This window comes from Somniosus microcephalus, chromosome 11 (assembly GCF_052327205.1).
Source record: "Somniosus microcephalus isolate GS21.2 chromosome 11, FLI_Smic_1.0, whole genome shotgun sequence".
Lineage (NCBI taxonomy): Eukaryota > Metazoa > Chordata > Chondrichthyes > Squaliformes > Somniosidae > Somniosus > Somniosus microcephalus.
The window spans coordinates 78,156,180-78,181,063 of NC_140997.1; positions in this window are offsets into that span (position 1 = coordinate 78,156,180).

Sequence of the window (24,884 nt, forward strand, 5' to 3'; positions counted from 1 at the left end):
CTAGAGATGGGGAGCACGTAAGGCAATATGGGTGCAGTCTATGGCACCTTGGACCCTGTGGAAGCCAGCCAGGTGGGTGAAGCCTGGTGCTTTCTCATCCTGCTTTGCTCTGTCCATGGGGAAGGAGATGTAGGTGTTCCCCCGGTGTAGAGAGTCTTGGTCAGCTCGTTGATACATCGGTGAACAGCAAACTGCCAAGTGTTGCTGATGTCGTCTGCTGCAACCTGAAAGCAGCCAGTGGCATAAAAGTTAAAGGCCATGGTGATTGTGACAGCCAGAGGCAGTGCTGGCCATGCTTTGGTGCCAGGCTCGAGTTGTGATTGCAGCAGGTTACATAGACCGGTGACAGCCTCCTAGGTGAAGTAAAGGGGCCTCATACATTGCTCCTGAGTAAAGTTAATGTAGGAGAACTGCTCCCTGAATACCCGCTGTGGACATGGCCTCCTGGGCAATGCCTCCTCCTCCCTCTTGTGGCATTTGCTTTTGTTCTCTGCTGTCTTCCTTGTTGCTCCCCCTTATCTTCCAGCCCCAAAGACAGCATTACCCATGACTTCAGTCAACGTATTTATAAGGCAGCCATCAACAAACAGTGCAACACCAGCAGAATCTTGGGCCATCATTTTGCTGGCGCTCAGCGGACCCGATTGGAGGCAGGTCAGCTGTGAAATTTAAAATGATTGACAGTGGGTCGGGAACCCGCTGTCAAAACGCGCACACCTGCATTTCCCGATGTCGGGTTTGCCAGCGCTGAGCAGACCCGACAGACAGCGGTGGGGGATCCAATTCAAATCATTAGCGGTTTGTTCACAGCCACTTAACAATGCTTTTTTCCCCAGCTTTTTGATTTTCACAGGTCGCCCACCGGTTTCCCGCTGTGCCTAGACCTCGTCTGTGAAGCTGAGGTGGGAGTTCACTACCCATTGAATCGGCTGATGAGTTGACAGCTTCAAATGTCAAGTCAAAGCTCCCAGTGGATTGAGAAATGTTCCCTTAACCACTAGCTTCTCTAAACTGCATTTCCACTACAGATTCAGATTGCTGCAAGTCTTTACACAAGTCTCCATCCAGTCTGACCTCATTACCTCTCCCACCATTGACAGATCGCTTCTGTCATCTCTACTTCACCTGCCATTTATTCCATCAGCATGGGTGCACTTTATACTTTCTCACCTTGGTCCTCAGAATCTGACCAGAATCAGCCTCAACACCAGCAGCACCAGGCACACCAGCAGCACCAACAACCACACCAACCTTCTCCGCAATCAACTGATGCTGCACAGAACTGAGGGCATCAGCACCCGACCACATTGCTGCCCGGGACGCCAGGGATGGCCTCACCATGGCCAGATTTACTTCACTTGACACTGCACACCCTGGCTGCCACATGATATGCCAGGTTGGCACCACCCCACACCAACACCATAAAGCATCCCTACAATGACCAAGTCATTCCTTTCACACTCATCACCATTGCGAGGGGTACCATTATGTTTCAATATTCACTGCAACTCACTAAGCCACTTCCAAAGGTGCACACAAATCTGTCCAAGAATGCAAAGTGTTGAAAACAAAGGTTTCAATGTTTGACAGCACATTAACAGAAACTTTACATGAACATTTGCTAAAACACCCAAGTGCCTACCCTTGTGTGTTGTTAGTTGGTATGATTGGACTTGGATGAGGGTGAGTGCGAGGGGTGGCTAGTGAGATGGGGAAGTGATAATGTAGATAGAGAGGGATGGGTGGAGGTGCAAGGTAAGTTGGTAAGTGAGTAAGGATGTGCAGGAATAAGATAGGGAAGGCAGAGTGATGGGGATGTGATGAGAGGCACAGCAGAATGAGGTTGAGTGTGGCTTTGCAGTAACATTTTGTGATCTACTTAGATCAGTGAAAGGTTTGTGCCACTGCAGCCTGGTCCTCCTGACCACATCTCTGCTTTTGCCCTCCTGTGCAATGTGCAACCAGGCTGCGTTGGTCTCCTGGGGAGGTCTCTTTCGCCCATTGGAAGGGAAGAGAAGCTCCCTGCGTGCTGTGATTCCCTCCATAAGCATAAGGAGGGAGTCATGGTAGAGCCTGGCTGCAGCTGTGTACTTCTGTGCAGTGCTCATCAGTGTTTGCAGCACTTCAATGCTGTAGAACACTGACAGCACAACTGTCAAAGTAAATTTGCGCATGGTCCCTTTAAGAAAACTGTCTGATGACGTGTCATCAAATGATGTCACCAGACCCACTTCCCTCAATTGGCCGGGAAACGTGCTGGGCGGGCTTAACAATTCCAATCAGGGGAAAGTCATGTTGGAGGCCAGGTTGGAGCCAGCAGCGGGGTCGGGACCCGCCACCGATGGGATAGCACCATGTGTTGCTGGGCAAGTTCAGCCCATGGCAATCCAGGCATTAGTGAATACCAAAATTGGAAACCAGTCCTGCAAGAAGCACAGGATCCTAATTCAAATAACTTATTCATTTTATTAATTAGATCTGGTATGCACTCCTGACACCATCAGAGAAGCCCAATCCAATATAACGGGTAGCGTACTTCAGGCTGGAAATATGCAGATACTTCCTGCCCATCATATTGGAGGTTTAGGAGGCTGGTTAGCTCCCGAAAAACAGGCACAATTGAATTTTTAGGCCATGCTCTCTGGTTAACCACTCATCAACTAACATTACCTTATTTAAACTCCTTATAATTTTGAACATCTCTTAATCTGCATGTTCTAGTGAAAGGAGCCCAAGTTTCTCCATTTTCCCCTAATAACTAAAGCTTCTCATCCCTGGTATCACCTTAGTGGATCTCTTCTGCACTTCTCCATGACGTTTACATCCTTCTTAAAGCAGGATGCCCAATGATGGAAGCAATATTTTAGCTGTCCTAAAGAACCGTTTATATAGGTTTAGCATTATCTCTTTGCACTTGTTGTCCCTATTTGCAAACCTAGGATCTTGGTCCCTTTTCTTTTAATCAACTTGTCTGTCAATTTAAAAGATTTGTACATCCCAATGTTTCTACTTCCGTTAAGGTTGCACCATTTAATTCTGCTCCTTATTCTTTACCCCAAAATGTATCACCTCATTTTTGTCCGAAGTAAGTTTAATCCTACAACTATCTGCCCAACCTATTAATCTGTCCAGGCTAAAAATTCATTTAGGCATGAAAACGGGCACGGGGATCACGATGTGCGATCGGCCTGTGCCCATTCAAAGTATTACAGGCAGCACACGACCTTTGTGCTGCTTGCTAATTATAATGATTGCTGCGTTCAGCCCAGCACTGAGCGTGCTGCGGAATGGCTGAATGCTCAGCAGGGGGCCGAAGTTCGTGCAAGGCGAGATCCACTTAAAGCTACCCTGCATTTCTTAAAGGCAGTCTGCAACTCTTAAAGGTGAGGTGCATTCTGCATTCAACAGCTGCTGGAACTGCTTGTGAAAGCAACTGTGAGTGAAGAATGGCTCAACAGGGCAGGGAAAGGGCACCAAGGTTGTCGGGTGCAGCATTAGAGTGCAGAGAGTAGAAAGGAGGAGACAGGTCCTCTACCCGCAGGGGGCCAGGAAGCCCTCTAGACACACAGTGAGAAGGCAGTGGCCACAGATAGCCGAAGTGGTCACTGCCAGCTGTCTTGCCCCGAAGGACCTGGATCCAGTGCCAAAGAAGTTCAATGACATCACACGAGTGGCCAAGGTCAGTGAATGCATCTTCAAAAGCCATCTCCCACCAACTGCACTAATAGCCTCACTCACTGCTCAATGCACCACACCCACATCACTCACCTACCAACAATCTATATCAATCATGACTCATACCTCACATTCATAGCTTCACCTCACCAGCACACACTTACCACTGCTGCAAGGCTCACACCCACATCTCACAGCTTGCACACACTGCCAGCTATTCAAACATGACAGGCACATCACCCAAACACATTGCACCATACTTACTGACACACTTCACCCAAACACATTGCACCACACTCACTGACACACATCACCCAAACACATTGCACCACACTCACTGACACACTTCCCTTTCTCTTGCAGGGCAAGGTGGCTCACAACCAATGGCAGCAACAGCTAACCGGCGGGGGACGGGCAAGCCTGCATATCCTGACCCAGCTGGAGGAGACGGTGCTCGACATCATTGGAGGGTCCGTCACTGAGACTGTGGCAAGCGGCGAGGTGGAAATCAGTGAAGGTGATACTATGCTCATACCTAATCTTCCTTCTCACATCCCACTTCCCTCATCCCACAATCTCTTCTCACTTACAAGCTGCAAATGGTGTAAGCATGCAAATCTTGCTTGCCCTCCAATCCCCTCACAACAACCCCACCCTTGTGCCTTTCTCCTTTCAGATACCCAAGTACTCCAACCAGCCCAGCCAGTGGAGGAAGAACAAGAGGAGGACAGTGATGGGGAAGAAGAGACACCGTCACTCTCCCAGGCATCAGCTCAGATACTGGCACTGCACGTAATTTAGAGGGTAGTATAGAGGCGGGATCTGCACGTGGTGACTCACCAAGCATGAGTGGCCTGCAGCCAGGGCGGGGAAAGGGTAGCACAGGTGTCAGCTCCCCAGAGGAGGACATCGCACACTAGTTCCACCATAGCAGACTCAGATGAGGACTTTGATGGGCAGCCTACAGAAGAATGGTGCATTGGCAGGCCTGCCAGAGAGCCTGTTCCCACTGTCAAGGAGCATGGAGGAGTCCAGCTCCAACCTTGCACAGGGCTTTGCGCAGAGCTTGGTGCCCAAGATTTCCAGGGTAGAAGTGATGGGCAACTCCATTAGTGAACTTGTGGACACAACCATGATGCAGGGTCTGATGGCCGATGTCTCAGCTTTCATTGCAGCACAAGCAGAAGCCACCCAACGTCTGAGTGCTACAGTGAAAGTTCAGACGGATGTCATGCAAGCTCAGACTGCTGCCATTGTGGCTGAGTTTACTAGTGTTGAAAGGGGCTTGCAGGGTGTCACAGCAGTCCAGCAATCTGTCCCCTAACTGATTACTAGGATTGCTGAGGCACCACCCCAGGGGAGTGGCAGTATCTCCGTGGAGCATGACCCTGCAGTCCTCACTCAGGACGACAGCATTCATCCTTCCACCACTGCCACTCCGCCAGTGCCCTTGCTGCTGCCTGTCAGCCAACCAGCCAACCAGCCCAGACTGCTGTCACCCATGCCGAGGTGGTGCAGTCTACAGCTGGGCCTTCCAGGCCCAGAGGTGCTCGAGTCCTCCTGCAAGGCCATCTGCAGTCTCCCTCACTGAAAGTCAGCAGCCTTCCTGCTGCAGCCACTGGGGTAGCACTTCGTAGGAGCACTAGGACAGGCAAAGGCACATGGAAGACAGGCACTAAGGGAATACACAAGGGTGATTAGATGACTTTGTTATGTAATATTGGTTTAATTGATTTATAAAATTGGTTTGTTTTGTGGTGGATTTCATTTCAGCATTGTGGCCAAGAGGAAGCTGTGATGTTCCGTGACAGAGGGATGGTAAGGTGGGGAAGTGTTGAGCAACGGGGATCTGGGGTTTCATTCAGGGGAACCGGAGTCTGATGATGCGCTCACGGACAGCCCGTCCGGAATGTGGATGTGCAGGCTGCCTCCTCCCTTCCTCCTTCTTCGCTGCTCCTCCTCATCCTCCTCCTCCTTCTTCTGAGATGGTCGCGGAACCTCTGCTGGCAAGGGCTGGGACCTCATGATGGCCAAGTTGTGGAGGATGCAGCAGACCCCCATGAATTGGGACACCCACTCCGGTGAGTACTGGAGGGCTCTTCCCGAGCAGTCAAGGCAGCAGAATCATTGTTTCAGCACCCCGATGACATTTCTTGTGGCAGCAAGGCTCTCATTATATGAGTGCTGGCCACGAGTGGTGGGCTTGTAGAGGGGAGTCATCAGCCAGGTGTAGAGCGGACAGCCCTTGTCGCCGAGCAGCCTCCCTCTGGGTCGATGTGGTGGCTGGAAGATTGCTGGCACAGTGGACTGACGCAGCATGAAGACATCATGACTGCTGCTAGGATAGCAGGCATTCACCATCATGATGCACTGGGTGTGGTCGCACACCAACTGCACATTAAGTGAGTGGGAGCCTTTGCAGTTATGGAACATCTTACCATTGAGAAGCGGCACCCGCAAAGCCACGTGTGCGCAGTCAATGGCACCCTGTACCATGGGGAAGCCCGATATCCTGGCAAAGCCAGATGTGCATTCCTGCTTCTCTCTGTTTAGAGAGAAGACAATGAAGTCCCCTTTCCTGGCGTGCAGTGCCTCTGTGACCTCCCCTATGCAGGGATGGACAGCGAACTGCGAGATGTTTGCTATTTTGTCTGTTCCAGCCTGAAAAGGAGCCGCTGGCGAATAAGTTCAGGTTCATGGTCACCTTGAGGGCCACTGGCAGAGCCGTTGTCGCCCTGCTCTGAGGCTGCAGGTCTGGTTCCAGGAGGTGACAGAGTTCTGTGACCACCTCCTTGGTGAAGTGGAACCAAAGAACACACTGCTCCTGGCTTCAGTGCAGGTAGGAGAAGTGCTTCCTGAAGACCCTAGGTGGGTAAGGCCTGCTGCTGAGAGCCCTCTTCCCCCGCCTCCTCCTCCCTCTGCGAGCAGCTTGTCTTCTTTGCTGCCTCTGCTCCATCTCCTGTCATGCTGCAGCGCGAGGGGGGGCTGCAACTAGAGCCCCCATGACTGGGAGCAAGTGGTGAACTCAGAGGTCTTCCAGTAGCAGCCAACACCTTCCCAATGTCCAGCAGCACTCCCTGCACACTTTAACAACATTGGCCCTGAAATTAGGATCGGGGGCTTGCCGTGCGTGCAAGCCCCCGATCTGCACTCACCCTGCGCGCTGACATCTGAAGCCCGGGCCTGCTTGCATTTCCTGTCACAGGCCCGGTTCAGCTGTTGGCGCGCTGTGCTTACCTGATCCAGCGGCGTAGTTAGTGCGATGTGCCGGCTGGGATCAGGTGAGCACTGTGCAGCCAATCAGGGGAGGGGAAACTCATTCATGAGTTTGACAGTAAGAGCTGTCAAACTCATGAAAAGTATGGGCTGCCAAAACACTACTTTAACTTTAAATAAAATTTAAAAAAACATCCCACTGATTATAATAACTATAAATAAGTTTTAAAAAATGTTTTAAACAATTAATCAATTTTTTGAAAAAAGTAAATTAAAAAAAAAAAAAAAAAATTTTTTTAAATAGGGTCTAAAACTACACTTACCTTACTGTAAATTCTTTAAAAATAACAAACCTGTGGAAAAAAAATTTCTACATTGTACTAAAAGCCCACTTACCTGAAAAACTAAATACTTACGTCTGGTTTTTCCACGCGTAAAAACCGGAGGCCTTTACATTCGGGCAACTCTGAAAAAAAAAGGAATTTCACTGCGCACGCGCTGCCTGTGCAGTCTCTCGCGTACTGCCTCTTAACGCCTTGGGTCAGAGGACAGGAAATGCCGGTTTTCAGCGCATGCGCTGTGCATGCTGAAAACCGGCAATTCCTCCGGGCACACGCATGAGTACCCCATCCGTACTTACGCGTTGTGCCCGGAATTACTGGGCCATTATAAATGTCTTCCAGCATCCAGTACTCCTACAAACTCTTCAAGAGCAGTACAAAAGCAATAAGCAGCTTACCTGCAAGTTGGATGCATCCCGTTAAGTAGCGCTGGTTGGGGGGTCCCTGGCATTCAGCTGTGCATGTTTAGGAGAGGGCGTTGAATGGAGCGATGGCATCGAAAATGGAAGGCCATGCATCAAATCAGTGTTACACGCTGACTGACGTCACAATCTGCCTACTCTGCATACTGCCAGCGCACGCACGTACCGCCCGTGCTATTGTCCTCGCCAAGATGGCGAACAGAGTGAGCTGTGCTGGAAGTGGGCGGAAGCGAGGTGGATGCCATTTAAAAAAAAAGAACAGCCGAAAGTACTGGCGCTATGGAGGTGAATTTCGTGGCCTCCGTGTCCCTATGAAATCCCGTACGGTGCTTTTTGCAGTTAATTTTGCTCCTTATTTTTGTGTTGTTTCAAATTTTGAATTTGTGCCCCTATATCCACATCTAGATCATTTACATTGATTAAGAGCAACAATGACGCAGGGGTAGCCCCACTCTTTACACCCCTGAAGCTCAAATATATCAATTAACCACAGCTCTCTATTTTTTGTCCTTTAGCCAACTTAATATCCACCCAGCAACATAGTTTGATGACATCTGCCTTTATCAATTCACTTTATCAACACTTCCTATGTAGCACATTATCAAACACCTTTTGAAAAGCCATATACATAACATCCACTGCATTTCCTTTATTAGTACATTCTGTTGTTAATCTTTGCAATCAATAATTCAATTCTTTCAAATGTTTCCCATTTTGCGACTTCTGCTGCGGGCTTCCCGACGTCGGGGAACCCTGCCAGGGTAAGTGAGGCGTGCTATGGGTCTGTTGTAATGTTAGTGTATAGATGACAGCTGCAGAAGTGGTGTGAAGGATCCAATGGGACACTGGTGAGTATCAGAGGTAAGGAAATGTTGGGAAAGTCATTTTTAACGTGTTTAGATTTTTCTGTAGGTGACAAGCTTTGAAGTGTTTGTGTGGCCTCACCTCATTGGGAGAAGTGACAGATCACTTCTGTACCTTCACCTGCAGCTGTCATCTGTTTTACCCTAAGGAGAGAGTCATTGGAGAGCCTTGATGCAAGGGGTCACCTTTGTACAGTGATCGTCAGTGTTTGACAATACCTCAATGCTATCACTGTCAAATCATCTATCAAAAATAGATGGTTCATGTCCCTTTAAAAAAACCGGCAAATGAAGCATCATCAACTGACGTCATCGGACACCGGCTTTCCCTTAATTGTCCGGCAAGCCCGCAGGGCGAGCTTAACAAGGCCAATCAGGGAAAATAGCATCTGTAGTCGGACGTCGCTGGGAGCAGGACTAGAACCCGGAAGGCAGCAGTCCCGCCCCCAATCGTCTCGGCTGGTAAAATCCAGCCCCTGATGTTGGGCCTGGAGCAGTGGACTTTAGGAGAATGATAACAGACTGCTGATGCTCTAAGCCCCACAGTCCTGGCAAGGTGGGACTGACACCTGCATCTCTAAATCGGCCTCAACCACAACACATTTCTCTGGGGTCAGGAGTCAGTTGTGCTGCATGATGTGCTCCTGGCAGAATTCCCACCATGGAGCGGGAAGCCGCCAATCCGAAGAAGTCAAACCGAATGGTGCTGCAGCAGGGGCACCAGTGCTGGACTGATAGAGTCTGCTTACAAAAATAGGATAAATAAACGGCCCCACTTTAAGCTGGGTTAAAGCAAATCATAAATGTTTTCATCCATAGGAACAGTCATGCGAAAAATAAAGTTGTATTTTATGAAACGTCCAACTCATCTGATTCTATTAAGGGGCACCGCAAACCTTTCAGGTCATTTGTCTATGTTTTTGCATGGGCATAGCCTGTCCTATGTAATCAGTCTTTATTAGATGTCTGATGTCAATTGCAGAGAATAGTGAAAACTGGTTTCTCACAATTGATGGCTCTTTATAACAGGGAGGCCTTTCAGTTCCCACTGTAAATTAACTGCCACATAATGCATCCAAGGTGAAAATATCTGATTTTATTGAATGCATTAGTAATAAAGACAAGACATAGACCCATTCTCCAAAGTAAAATGCACAGACGACCAATTGCAAACGGTCACAGTAGAGAAAGTCACAGTAGCAACAGTAGACCAACAGTGAACATCTCTAGCAAGGGCAGAAAGTGATACAATATTTGGAAGTGGAGAGGCTGCAATCTCTGAAATGATCTGCAAATACAAAGGGAGGTCAGGGAAATAGTAAAGAATTACCTGAAGAGATATCATAATTATGACAGTGACACAGCCATCAAAGGGCTTATAAATTAAGTGGCTATGGCCATGCTTTAGCTTGTGGGGAAATGCAGCTAAGAAGTGAGCGCAACACTTTTTGTAAAGTCTTATACCATTTTATTTAGAAACATAGAAACATAGAAGATAGGAGCAGGAGTAGGCCATTCGGCCCTTCGAGCCTGCTCCGCCATTCAATGAGATCATGGCTGATCATCCAAATTCAGTACCCTGTCCCTGCCTTCTCCCCGTATCCCTTGATCCCTTTAGCCTTAAGAAATATATCCAACTCTTTCTTGAATATATTTAATGAACTGGCCTCCACCGCCCTCTGTGGCAGAGAATTCCACAGGTTCACCACTCTCTGGGTGAAGAAATTCCTCCTCATTTCAGTCCTAAATGGCTTACCCCTTATCCTTAGACTATGACCCCTGGTTCTGGACTCCCTGGCCATCAGAAACATCCTTCCTGCATCTAGTCTGTCCAGGCCTGACAGAATTTTATAGGTTTCGATGAGATCCCCTCTCAATCTTCTAAACTCCACTGAGTATAAGCCCAATCGACACAATCTCTCCTCATACATCATTCCTGCCATCCCAGGTATCAGCCTGGTGAATCTTCGCTGCACTCCTTCCATGGCAAAGACGTCCTTCCTCAGGTAAGGCGACCAAAACTGCACACAATACTCAAGGTGCGGTCTCACCAAGGCCCTGTACAACTGTAGCAAGACATCCTTGTTCCTGTACTCGAACCCTCTTGCTACGAAGGCCAACATGCCATTTGCCTTCTTAACCGCCTGCTGCACCTGCATGCTTACCTTCAGCGATTGGTGCACAAGAACACCCAGGTTTCTTTGCACTTCCCCTTCTCCCAATCTATTGCCATTCAAATAATAATCTGCCTTCCTGTTTTTGCCACCAACGTGGATAACCTCACATTTATCCACATTATAGTGCATTTGCCATGTTTCTGCCCAATCACCCAACCTGTCCAAATCGTACTGGAGTTTCACGACATCCTCCTCACAGCTTACCCTCCTACCCAGCTTTGTGTCGTCTGCAAATTTGGAGATATTACATTCAATTCCCTCGTCCAGATCATTAATAGTGAACAGCTGGGGTCCTAGGACCGATCCTTGCGGTACCCCACTAGTCACTGCCTGCCACTCGGAAAACGACCCATTTATTCCAACTCTTTGCTTTCTGTCCGCCAACCAGTTCTCTATCCAAGTCAATACCTTGCCCCCAATCCCATGTGCCTTAATTTTGCACGCTAATCTCTTATGTGGGACCTTATCGAAAGCCTTCTGAAAGTCCAAATACACCACAGCCACTGGTTCTCCCTTATCTATTTTACCAGTTACATCCTCAAAAAATTCCAGTAGATTAGTCAAGCATGATTTACCTTTTGTAAATCCATGTTGACTTTGTCCGATCCTGTCACTGCTTTACATCTTTTATAATAGACTCTAGCATTTTCCCCACTACCAATGTCAGGCTTACCGGTCTATAATTCCCCGCTTTTTCTCTACCACCTTTTTTGAATAGTGGGGTAACATTAGCTACCCTCCAATCCATGGGTACTGTTCCAGAGTCTATCGAGTTCTGGAAGATGACCAGCAATGCATCTACTATTTCTAGGGCCACTTCCTTACGTACCCTGGGATGTAGATTATCAGGCCCTGGGGATTTATTGGTCTTCAGTCCCATCAATTTTCCTAACACCATTTCCCTACAAATACTGATTTATTTCAGTTCCACCCTTTCATCAGACCCTATGTTCCCCGGCATCTTTGGGAGGTTATTTGTGTCCTCCTTTGTGAAGACAGAACCAAAGTATGAATTTAGTTGGTCTGCCATTTCTTTGTTTCCCATTATAAATTTATCTCCATTGTATTTGGCATTTGATCATACTTGTCACAATCCTTTTGTTTTTTTGGCTGGGCTACTAACTGCTGTTCACATCTAGCTAAGGATATCTTATCCTGACTGTGACCGTTACACAACAAACACTCACCCATGCATGTGCATTCACTCTTCTCTCTGTTTGCATGTAAATGGATTACCCTCTCCCAGATAGCAAGATATTCTTTAGATTGACTTTGGAAGTAAAATGAACGTTATCATGTTATTAAACACGGCAGCCTTCTCTTTTCTCGTCATATTTTCTATTTGGTTTTCCTAAATGGACTGAGAATATTTAAATCTCAGTGATTACGTATGCACTATGTGCTAAAAATTGAGTCGCGCCCCAGAAAAATTAGCACCCCCGTGACAGATATTGAGTGGTAGTGCCCCGCCTCCCTCTTGGAGCACTGCGAGGGAATATCATGGTGTTAATTGCCACAGCGCCACGCTTAAAGGGGAGGGGCCTTGCGCAGCGCGACCCGGGACCCAGCTGGGCCCAAGGGGATCGGGATTGCCGGCAAAAGAGCCCGCCACTCAAGAGAAGTGCCGGGTATCATGGAGCGCAGCCCGCACTCTGTGGGGGGCTGAAGAGGAGGCCGGGGATGGGAGCGGAGGCAGGTGCTGGCTGGCGGCCAGCAACAAAAATGGACGCCCGGCACCTCGCCTTTATATTGCGCCTCCCTGGCTGCAGGTAGGTCCCCATGACCCCGTCGGACATAATGTCCAGCAGTAAGTCGGGGGCGTGACCGGGGTGCGAGCGGAGCGCTGCACACGGCGATGATGTCATCGCCGGCAGCGCAGCACCGCAGGGCACTACCGGTTACCACTGCCGCTAACCTCCCGCTGAATTTTGTGGGAGGCGTTGGCGGCGCCACGCCCAGGTGCTAGTTGCTTTGTGCCCCGTTATCGCCCTAAGAGGGCGCTAATGGGAGGCGCAAAGCAGCCAAATTTTTCCCCCTATGTATCTCTTTCGACCATGTTGAATGATTTTATGCATTTTTTGTTATGCATACTATTGTTTGGTGATATCCTAAAATTATTAGATCAGGTGCAGTAATTCACTGTAGAACAATGAAAGTCTTGCAGACAAGAACTTGCTTCTAATATGCAAATCGGGGTCCTCTGATGTACCTAGGACCCCAACGCTATTTTGAGGTACCAATGGGTGGTGATACGTTCCCAGTTTTTTAATGTTTTCTGTAGCAACTACTTCTGGCGGCCCATCTGTGCCTCCGCCACCTCCCCCCTCCCCTCCACAATTGCCCCATCCCTTTAACACCCAAAATCCAGCTTGGCGTCTCAGAGGAGCCACCGGGCTTCTTGTCCGCCAATCAGTATGCTAACAGTGAGTGCTGGTTTGGCACTTGCAGCTGACCGATGAAATGTGAATGAGAACCGGCCATCAAACTGGCTGAGGCCTCTCACCAAGGACATCGGGGCCACATGCCCGCCCGCCCGCCCGACGTCCGCCTGAAATGAAAATCAGCCCACTTGGTTTCTTATGGTGCTTCAACTCTCTTCAACAGCACTGAATGAATGAAACTGTCCTTTGTGTCCTGGGCAAAACTAACCCTAATCCATCTCCAACTGGTACTAAATTGGCAACTTCACTCATAGATGGCACAGAATGGCTGTTGTAAGAAATGTAACATGTCGTATTGTTGCAGCAGATGGTGTTCTACAGAGGTTGGAGCTGAGGCACATTTTCAAGGTAGAGGAAGCTTTGCTGAGCATCTAGCTGTGCTATATCTAAAGTGAGAGTGTTTGACTGACACTTGGCCCAAAATGGAAAATGTTCTAACCCCTCAAACTATCTTACCTCAAAGAGAAAAATTCACAAAAACACAAGTATAATTCATATTGTAAATTAGCAAAGCTTTCTGGTTCATTCTGATTAAAAAAACTGCAATTCAATGGTACTTCCGAATCTGTCACAAAAATTCTGTAATCACAGGCTTGAAGGTTCTCCTGCTTGTCTGCTGTAACTTCAGCAGAAGAGCCACACAAACCCACCAAACAATGGTAGATGAGCAAGAGAACTCCCGTGGCAATTCAGCCCCATGAGGGGAATTTTAATCCCCAAAGATGGGTGGAATTGGGTCGGATGGGATGTAAAATTTTTTAAAATCTCAAATCCAACCCCCCTCGAACCCGTTCAGTTCCGGTTTTAATGGAGATGGGACGGGGGCGGGCAATCAAACCGCTCCCAGGAGGCGGGTTGTTCATTTAAATAGTTTAATGAGGCTGTTGTAAGATTCACAAAATTCGACAGATTCACCAAAACCAAGAAGGGATTTTTGGACTGTTAATAAACCATGTCAGAATGGTATAAGAATACTGGGCCTAAAGGGAGATTTAAAAATCAAGGACCCCAGGATTTTGGTTTTTATTTTAAAAGCATGCTCGAGCCTGTGGAAGAAAAGGGTGCGGCAACAAAAGGAATTGGGATTGGCCTCTGTACATGGACAGTTTTGAGTATTGGCATTAGCCAAGCTGTCTGAGGACTATCTGGACTGTCTCAGTCATTTTACATACTGACAATAGACCAACGGAAGAGCAGTTCCCGCCCAAAATTACAGAGCCATCCAAAGTATACATAATGCAGAACATGCCACCAACTAACAAAAGGAACCTTGGGCCCCACAGGAAAAGACAAATGTTACTGCAATTAAACAAAAGGTTAAACAATCGCTTAAAACCACTTACGAATCGATGGGTCCACCCCGAAACCACTTCGTGCAATCTTAGACCAATTAAGATTGATGGGACCATCCCGAAACCTATTAAACAATTTTTAACTCATCAATGTTAACGAGCCTGCCAAAACTAACAAAGAGACAGAACTGATTTGGCGCGCAGATTAGCAGGCCTCAAACGGTATAATTGAGGGCCTGCTTTTACAACAGAAGGTCAAGCAGTTCGAAGAAAAAGTTCAAACAGCAGTGCAGTTCAAATGAGTTCGGTTCAAGGAGTGCGGGTTCAGTTCGGGTCAAGCGGTTCAAGCAGTTGAGTGAGAGGAGAGTTGAAGAAGTTGAGTTGAGTTGAAGAAAAGTGTTCGCTTCATCGTTCATGTCAAATCAAATCACCAAGTTCAAGTCCAAGAAGAAGCTCTCTCTCAAAGAAATAACACACCATTGGAGACCTCGCAGCAGACCAGGGCCTCACGAAACAAACAAACAAATATTACCAGCAACCGGGTAATATTGGGCCACCGTGACCAACAAAACCCAACTCAGAAGAAAACTGAAGATTCACAAGTTTTTCCACTCTACAATCTATCCTGACTTACCCCTGGGTAAGATTTTGCTGAAAAGACTCTAAACCCTACTTCTAAACAAAAGAAATTAGGTACTGGTCTGATAGATCCAATACGCACCTCACCGCATCAGCGGACTCGCGAAGACTGACCAGCCACGCAGGTGAAGTCCTCTACTGCGTCTGGGGTATGGCAGGCCCCAACTGACACATCTAGAGAACCCCAAAATCGCGAACCTCTACAACTGTCAAAAGAAGTCGTTTTGGTGAGCATTATCCCTGGTCCTCTAGAGCCCAACTTAGCTAGTGAAGTGGGATTGGGAGGGGTGAAGTATTATGTCTATTGTTATTTTCCCTCGTATATTCTGAAGTGTTCCCCCAATTTAGAGTGTTAAGATTATTGTGTTGTATATTTTCTTTCTCAATAAAGATCTTATTCCTTTCACCAAAATTCAGTTGTCTGCTGCACTTTTCATCACAACCCCCAAATAAGTCCCAGGTCTAGAACCAAGGGAGTGGGAGTGATTCAAACCGTTCACAAGTCAGAGGTGAAGCTGACCCACACACCACCCCTTACAGAAATGGCGACCTCGGCAGGACCTTGGCAAAAGGAATGTGATGCAGTAGACACTGTTTTTGAAGAAAGAAATAAGATGGAAGAGAGGATTTCCTCTTATGTGTTTGAGAAGGTGAATATCACCAAGAAATGGGTGAGCAGTCTGTTCCAAATGGATTGAGAGCAAGGATCACAAAAAGTCTGTGGAGAAAGCCATATGGTTGGTCTGCTCCCTGTGACAGATCCAGCTTTTAGATCAGCACATTAAGGCACTAACAGCAGAGCTGTAGGAATCAGCTCAGCTGTCTCAAGCAAGGGCTCTAGCAGGGGAAGGACTGTTGCAGGAATTAAAGTCCCAAAGTCAGGAGGAATTACAGATAGTGGAAAAACACAGGAACAGACATGAATGTTTTCGGTGTCAAGTCACCGAGGCAAAAGGTAACGAGTTGGTGTTATGAGAAGAGAACGCCCACCTTACCAGGCAATTAAAGGAACAGTAAGAGAGGTTAAGAGACATGCAGGCAGCTTATAAGTTAGCAAGCACTAGGGGTTTTGAAGCGGGAGATCACGGCCCCTGCCAAAAGCAGATCAACAGTTTAAACCTTGCTCTGTCCAGGGCAAAGGGCATGGTATGCCTAGTGAGCCCGGGTGCAGCTTGGGTGGGCCTGGAAGCAGAAGGAGAAACTGTTCAGATGCCACCTGTGGTGCCGGGGAACAACTCGGTTGGGCAGCAGGAAGGACAGGCAATCTGTAAGGAAGGCAGGGAAGAGAGCACACCACCACCACCTGTGACGTCGGGTTTTAACTCGGTTTGGCAGCAGGGAGAAGTGGGCAAGCCAATGCAGGAAAGGTCAGAGCCGGGGCCGATGTGCCCGGCTTGGCAGCAAAGGTTTGGCCCGCCCGGCGGTGGTGGGGGTCAGGGACCCCTTGAAAGCCAATTTGTGATTCCCCATGGTACCCAACAGCTTAGGGCTATGGTAAGCCACCTGAACAAACTCACCCAAAAGGGAGACCCCTCGGTCCACTTCATAGAAGTGGAACAAGCAGCAGGCATTAACGAGTGCAATGACTCCGAAATGGCCAAAATGCTCCTTTTCTCCCTGGATGGCAAGTTGTATCAGTCCCTCTCTGCAGCGAGTAAAAAAGGGCAGGGTGGATACACTGTTATCCGGGAGGAAGTTCTGGAGGCCATGGGTATGAATGATGGTAGTCCTTTCTCCCGGGTGGAGAAGACTACACAGTTAGTAGGGGAGACCCCACAGGCTTTCGCAGACAGGCTGTGGCCTGTGTACAGGAGTGCCTGTAATGGGGATCTCGACCGGACTCACCTGAACCAGGACAAGCTGGCCCACTGGCTCCGAAGCCTAGTGACAAATAGCTTGCCACGGATCAGGGCCAAGGCTGAGCTGTGGTTTGACCCAAAAGGCCCCCAGGTCACTGAGGAGACAGTGGTCAGACAACTGACCCTGGCTTACTGCAACGGGAGAGGGGTAGAAGAACAACAACCAAAAGGAAAGGTTCACAAAATGAACCCTACTAGCAAGAAAGAATGGCACCAGGAAGGGGGTAACCCTTCCGATACGAGGCGTAACTGCTTCGGGTGCGGGAAAAGTGGGCATTGGAGAAGGGACTGTAGAAATCCATAGAAGGATAATGTAGGAAAAAACTCCCCAGCTCCTGCCCCAAAACCAGAAACACCGACCTCTCCCCCCATGCTTGATTCAATAGTAACTGTGCTCTGAGTTGTATTAAATGGCCCAGGGAAGGTAGCCACTGCCACTGGTGCTTTAACCCCATCTGCCCCATACAACCCAGACCTATGACTAGAACCAGCGCAGCCTGTCTACCTGTGTCCCCTTGAAAGACACGCCCAGGAAGAGACCTCCCGTAATATGGAGGAATACCTGCGGTGCCAGGTTACGGAGGCCAGGTTAAATGAGCAGGCCTTATGGGAGGAGAACGCAAGATTAACAACGAGAGCTGACGGTTTGGAGGGTCAGCTAAGGGACATTAAAATAGCTCATAAGGTAGCTAGAAGTAGGGGTTATGAAGACTCTGATCACGGTCCCTGCAAAGAAAGGATTAAAAAATTGACCCAAGCCTTTTCTGAGGCCAGAGGCATGGTCTGTTTAATGGCACCAGGGGAAACCTGGGTGGAGTGGGACGAGGAGGGTCAGGAAGCAGAGGATAAGGTTCAGGACAGGGATCCTCAGCCAGCAGCTGTGGCAGACTCATAGAATCAATGTAAACTGTTTAAAACCGAGAAAGGGGAACGGCCAGCAGGGGTGAACCGTTTTAAAGATAGAGATCATCAGCCTGCGGCTGTGGCAGACTCACAGACCGCACCGGAGGAGGCAGTGGCTTGTGTTACTGGAGGAGCCTTCCCACCAATTATTTGGGACATGCCCCCAATAACCGGAACCCTAAGGAGGTCTCCTCGCATACCACAACCTAAACTACCGTGGTCACCTGTGGATCAGTCCCGGGAGGGCCACAACCCAAAAAGGAATGCCCAAGGTAAGGGATAAGCCTAAAATTAGGGATCCCCAGCCAGCCGCCTCCAACAGCGAGGGACTCACAGGAGAGGTAGCGTTGGGCAGAGAGAGGGACAAGGGTCCCCAACCTGCGGCATCAGGCTGCGAGGAACGCACAGGACAGGACAGGGAACCAGCAGCCACAACAAAGGGGGCAGTGTGCTGCAGCACAGGAGGGCACACTCCCCCGATTAACTGGGATTCAGGGAAACTCCCAGGTCTTTTAAGGAGGACTCTCCGGGTCCGGTGGCACAGGCTACCTTACGCCCAGACGGACAAGCTGCCCAGAGGCCACAAAAGACGGAGACCAAACAGGAATTAGCCTGGCCGTCCGGAGATGGGCAGCGGATGTACATAGCTTTCTGATAAATTTTTAAGTGTGTTTTACAGTTGATAGTTTTAGGATTATTATTGTTTAATTTCAGTTTATGAAAGGTTTAAGTTTCGAGACTCGATAACTGTGTCAAGCCAGAGAATCTTCTCGGGACATGGCTATTTGTTTTGTGTGTCCCTACAGAAAGGAAATCGGCATGGGAAAGTTTCTGCTCCTGTTTGCCCTGGTTGGGTTGAGCATCGGTGACTGAGGAGACGTGGAGGACTCCCACATCTATGGGTGCTCGGGAGAGAGAGCACCAATCGTTACCACTGGGGATGGCGAACGGAGTGTGGAGGAGCTTGCCATTTACATCCACGAATATGATTTGATTGGGATCACAGAAACATGGCTCCAGGGTGGCCAAGGCTGGGAACTCAACATCCAGGGGTATTCAATATTCAGGAAAGATAGGCAAAAAAGAAAGGGAGGTGGGGTAGCATTACTGGTTAAAGAGGGGATTAACACAATTATAAGGAAGGATATTAGCTCTGATGATGTGGAATCTGTATGGGTAGAACTGAGAAATATCAAGGGGCAGAAAACGTTAGTGGGAGTGGTATATAGACCTCCAAACAGTAATGCGGAGGTTGGGGATGGCATTAAAAGGGAAATTAGAGAAGCGTGCAATAAGGGCACAGCAGTCATCATGGGTGACTTTAACCTACATATAGATTGGGCTAACCAAATTAGTAACAATACTGTGGAGGAGGAATTCCTGGAGTGTTTACGGGATGGTTTCCTGGACCAATATGTCGAGGAACCAACGAGAGATCAGGCCATCTTAGACTGGGTATTATGTAATGAGAAAAGATTAATTAGCAATCTTGTTGTACGAGGCCCCTTGGGTCGGAGCGATCATAATATGATAGAATTCTTCATTAAGATGGAGAGTGAAGTCGTTGACTCAGAGACTAGTGTCCTGAATTTAAATAAAGGAAACTACGATGGTATGAGGCGCGAGTTGGGTAGGATTGATTGGGGAATGTCACTCAAAGGGTTGACGGTGGATCGGGAATGGCAAACATTCAAAGACCGCATGGATGAACTACAGAATTTGTTCATCCCAGTTTGGCATAAAAATAAAACAAAAAAGGTGATTCAACCGTGGCTAACAAGGGAAATTAGGGATAGCACAAAATCCAAGGAGAGGACATATAAATTGGCCAGAAAAAGCAGTAAACCTGAGGATTGGGAGCAGTTTAGGATTCAACAAAGGAGGACGAAGGGATTAATTAAGAAGGGGAAAATAGAATATGAGAGTAAGCTTTCAGGGAACATAAAAACTGACTGTAAAAGCTTTTATAGATATGTGAAGAGAAAAAGATTGGTGAAGTCAAGCGTAGGTCCCTTGCTGTCAGAATCAGGGGAATTTATAATGGGGAACAAAGAAATGGCAGACCAATTAAATACATATTTTGGTTCTGTCTTCACAAAGGAGGACACAAATAACCTCCCAGAGATGTCGGGGAACATAGGCTCTGATGAAAGGGAGGAACTGAAAGAAATCAGTATTTGTAGGGAAATGGTGTTAGGGAAATTGATGGGATTGAAGGCTGATAAATCCCCAGGGCCTGATAATCTACATCCTAGGGTACTTAAGGAAGTGGCCCTAGAAATAGTAGATGCATTGCTGATCATCTTCCAACATTCGATGGAATCTGGAACAGTACCCATGGATTGGAGGGTAGCGAATGTTACCCCACTATTCAAAAAAGGTGGTAGAGAGAAAACGGGGAATTACAGACCGATAAGCCTGACATCGGTAGTGGGGAAAATGCTAGAGTCCATTATAAAAGATGTAATAGCAGAGCACTTGGAAAGCAGTGACAGGATCGGACAAAGTCAACATGGATTTACAGAAAGTAAATCGTGCTTGACTAATCTACTGGAATTTTTTGAGGATGTAACTGGTAAAATAGATAAGGGAGAACCAGTGGATGTGGTGTATTTGGACTTTCGAAAGCTTGAGATAAGGTCCCACATAAGAGATTAGCGTGTAAAGTATTGACTTGGATAGAGAACTGGTTGGCAGGCAGAAAGCAAAGAGTTGGAATAAACGGGTCTTTTTCCAAGTGGCAGGCAGTGACTAGTGGGGTACCGCAGCAATCGGTCCTTGGACCCCAGCTATTCACAATATATATTAATGATCTAGACGAGGGAACTAGATGTAATATCTCCAAGTTTGCAGCCGACACAAAGCTGTGTGTGTGTGTGTGCTGTGAGGAGGATGCCGAGAAACTCCAGGATGATTTGGACAGGTTGGGTGATTGGGCAGAAGCATGGCAGATGCAATATAATGTGGATAAATGCGAGGTTATCCACTTTGGTGTCAAAAACAGGAAGGCAGATTATTATCTGAATGGCAATAGATTGGGAGAAGGGGAAGTGCAACGAGACCTGGGTGTCCTTGTGCACCAGTCGCTGAAGATAAGCATGCAGGTGCAGCAGGTGGTTAAGAAGGCAAATGGTATGTTGGCCTTCGTAGGGAGAGGGTTTGAGTACAGGAACAAGGATGTCTTGCTGCAGTTGTACAGGGCCTTGGTGAGACCACATCTTGAGTATTGTGTGCAGTTTTGGTCACCTTATCTGAGGAAGGATGTTCTTGCCATGGAGGGAGTTCAGCGAAGATTCACCAGGCTGATACCTGGGATGGCAGGAATGACGTATGAGGAGAGATTGTGTCGATTGGGCTTATACTCACTGGAGTTTAGAAGAATGAGAGGCATCTCATTGAAACTTATAAAATTCTGACAGGACTGGACAGACTAGATGCAGGAAGGCTGTTCCCGATGGTCAGGGAGTCCAGAACCAGTCTAAGGATAAGGGATAAGCCATTTAGGACAGAAATTAGGAGGAATTTCTTCACCCAGAGAGTGGTAAACCTGTGGAATTCTCTACCACAGAAGGCAGTAGAGGCCAATTCATTAAATATATTCAAGAAGGAGTTGGATATATTTCTTAAGGCTAAAGGGATCAAGGGATATCGGGAGAAAGCAGGGACAGGGTACTGAATTTGGATGATCAGCCATGATCGCATTGAATGGCGGAGCAGACTCGAGGGGCCGAATGGCCTACTCCTGCTCCTATCTTCTATGTTTCTATGAGGGAAGGTGGCCAGGGTGGCTGGGGCCTAACTCCACACAATACTCCAGCCAGACCGGGTTCACATACGGGGAGGCCTCCATCCCATCCCCAGAGTACAGGTCGTTGCTACAAGGGTCAGTGTCACTGAGGGGAAACGTGTGTGTTTGGCATATTCGAGACCATAGTGCGGGTTTAAAGCTGCTGGCGCACAACCTGTGAACTGTACCATGGAGGTAATGGCACAAGACCATGTTCCCCCACAGGTAGCATTCATAGGAGGTGGGACATATTGTGTCACCACAAGTGCGCCCCACTACCAGCATGGACAGCACTCTGGTGTCCGGTGAATGACAGCAGGTTCTGCTTTAAACCCGAGGCAGAAGTTCAAGTGGCCCAGGAATGGATTGTCCCCATTCCTGAACCCTCCACTGTTCACCTCACTGTCAGGGAAAACATCACCAACCTGCAGAATTACATCGCAGATTTTGGCTATGAAATTCCCCCTCTAGCCGAACATCTTACCGCCCTATTAAAAGCAGTGGTCAAATCACAGAAACATTTCTACACATTAGAACAGAAGACAGCCGAGATAGGGGCCAAGATCTTGGATATCGTGGTTCCACCCTGGTTGGATATTTTTGAAAATATAGAGGTCCCTTCTTGGATCAGTCTGGCTTCACACATTTTAGTAGTCTGCCAGCTCGGTATAGTTTTCTACTTACTGTGCACAAAGTGCAAGGGGAGAGACAGGATGCTCCGATCTCAACATGAGAGAGCATGGGACAAACATAAAAATAAAGTCTATGACCAAGTATAAAATAAATCGTAACCGTTATTAAAATAACATTTTGTGACTATGTGTGATTATATTTCTTTCTATGTGTATACTATGTTTCTCCACTGGTGCAGGGGTGTTGGACCCCTCCGTGCTTGGATGTGAATGTAACTGGATATTCGTACCTTGTATATATTTTGAACCCTACACCAAAAAGGGGAATGTATGTGTTTTTGGGTTTTAGACAGATAAAAAGGGGAAGGTTGGCTCTCGGAGATCAGAAATTTTGCTCACCCAGTATGATACTCTAGCGAATAGAGTATCACAGAAGGGAATGTAAGATTCGCAAAATTCAACAGATTCCCCAAAACCAAGAAGATTAACCTAAAGAAGGGATTTTTGGACTGTTAATAAACCATGTCAGAATGGTATAAGAATTTTGGGCCTAAGGGGAGATTTAAAAATCAAGGACTACAGGATTTTGTTTTTTATTTTAAAAGCATGCTCGAGCCTGTGGAAGAAAAGGGTGCTGCAACAAAAGGAATTGGGATTGGTCTCTGTATATGGACAGTTTTGAGTATTGGCATTAGCCAAGCTGTCTGGGGACTACCTGGACTGTCTCAGTCATTTTACATGCTGACAATAGACCAACGGAAGAGCAGTTCCCGCCCAAAATTACAGAGCCATCCAAAGTATACATAATGCAGAACATGCCACCAACTAACAAAAGGAACCTTGGGCCCCACAGGAAAAGACAAATGTTACTGCAATTAAACAAGAGGTTAAACAATCGCTTAAAACCACTTAAGAATCGATGGGTCCACCCCGAAACCACTTCGTGCAATCTTAGACCAATTAAGATCGATGGGGCCATCCCGAAACCTATTAAACAATTTTTAACTCATCAATGTTAACGAGCCCGCCAAAACTAACAAAGAGACAGAACTGATTTGGCGCGCAGATTAGCAGGCCTCAAACGGTATAATTGAGGGCCTGCTTTAACAACAGAAGGTCAAGCAGTTCGAAGACAAAGTTCAAACAGCAGTGCAGTGCAGTTCAAATGAGTTCGGTTCAAGGAGTGCGGGTTCAGTTCGGGTCAAGCGGTTCAAGCAGTTGAGTGAGAGGAGAGTTGAAGAAGTTGAGTCGAGTTGAAGAAAAGTGTTCGCTTCATCGTTCATGTCAAATCAAATCACCAAGTTCAAGTCCAAGAAGAAGCTCTCTCTCAAAGAAATAACACACCATTGGAGACCTCGCAGCAGACCAGGGCCTCACGAAACAAACAACCAAATATTACCAGCAACCGGGTAATATTGGGCCACTGCGACCAACAAAACCCAACTCAGAAGAAAACCGAAGATTCACAAGTTTTTCCACTCTACAATCTATCCTGACTTACCCCTGGGTAAGATTTTGCTGAAAAGACTCTAAACCCTACTTCTAAACAAAAGAAATTAGGTACTGATCTGATAGATCCAATACGCACCCCACCACATCAGCGGACTCGCGAAGACTGACCAGCCACGCAGGTGAAGTCCTCTACCGCATCCGGGGTATGGCAGGCCCCAACCGACACATCTAGAGAACCCCGAAATCGTGAACATCTACAACTGTCAAAAGAAGTCATTTTGGTGAGCATTATCCCTGGTCCTCTGGAGCCCAACTTAGCTAGTGAAGTGGGATTGGGAGGGGTGAAGTAGTCTGTCTATTGTAATTTTCCCTCGTATATTCTGAAGTGTTCCCTCAATTTAGAGTGTTAAGATTATTGTGTTGTATATTTTCTTTCTCAATAAAGATCTTATTACTTTCACCAAAATTCAGTTGTCTGCTGCACTTTTCATCACAACCCCCAAATAAGTCCCAGGTCTAGAACCAAGGGAGTGGGAGCGATTTGAACCGCTCACAAGTCAGAGGTGAAGCTGACCCACACACCACCCCTTACACTGTGTGCCTCAGATTTTATCTCTCTTCCAGCTTTAACACTAGCCGACTGTGTTTTCCGGGCCTCGGGAAACCCGGAGGCTAAAAGGAGGTGAGGACTGCTGCGTAGAAGAGCTAAATGGCTTTCCAGCACTGCTTGTGGGCCAGGAGGAGCAGGATTGCTTCTCCTGGCCCACCAAGCAAACTTGTTTCCCTCCCAGTGATTGGGCCCCTGTTTGTTTTCTCCACACTCATTATCTCCTCCCTGCTATCTGAACATAGAAAGAACTTGCATTTATGTAACACCTTTCATGACCTCAGGACATCCCAAAGCGCTTTACAGCCAATGAAGTACTTTTTGAAGCGTAGTCACTGTTGTAATGGAGGAAAGGCGACAGCCAATTTGCGCACAGGAAGCTCCCACAATCAGCAATGTGATAATGACCAGATAATCTGTTTTAGTAACGTTGATTGAGGGATAAATATTGGTCAGGACACCGGGGATAGCTCCCCTGCTCTTCTTCGAAATAGTGCCATGGGATCTTTTACGCTGACCTGGAAGAGCAGACATAGCCTCGGTTTAACGTCTCATCATAGAATCATAGAAATATACAG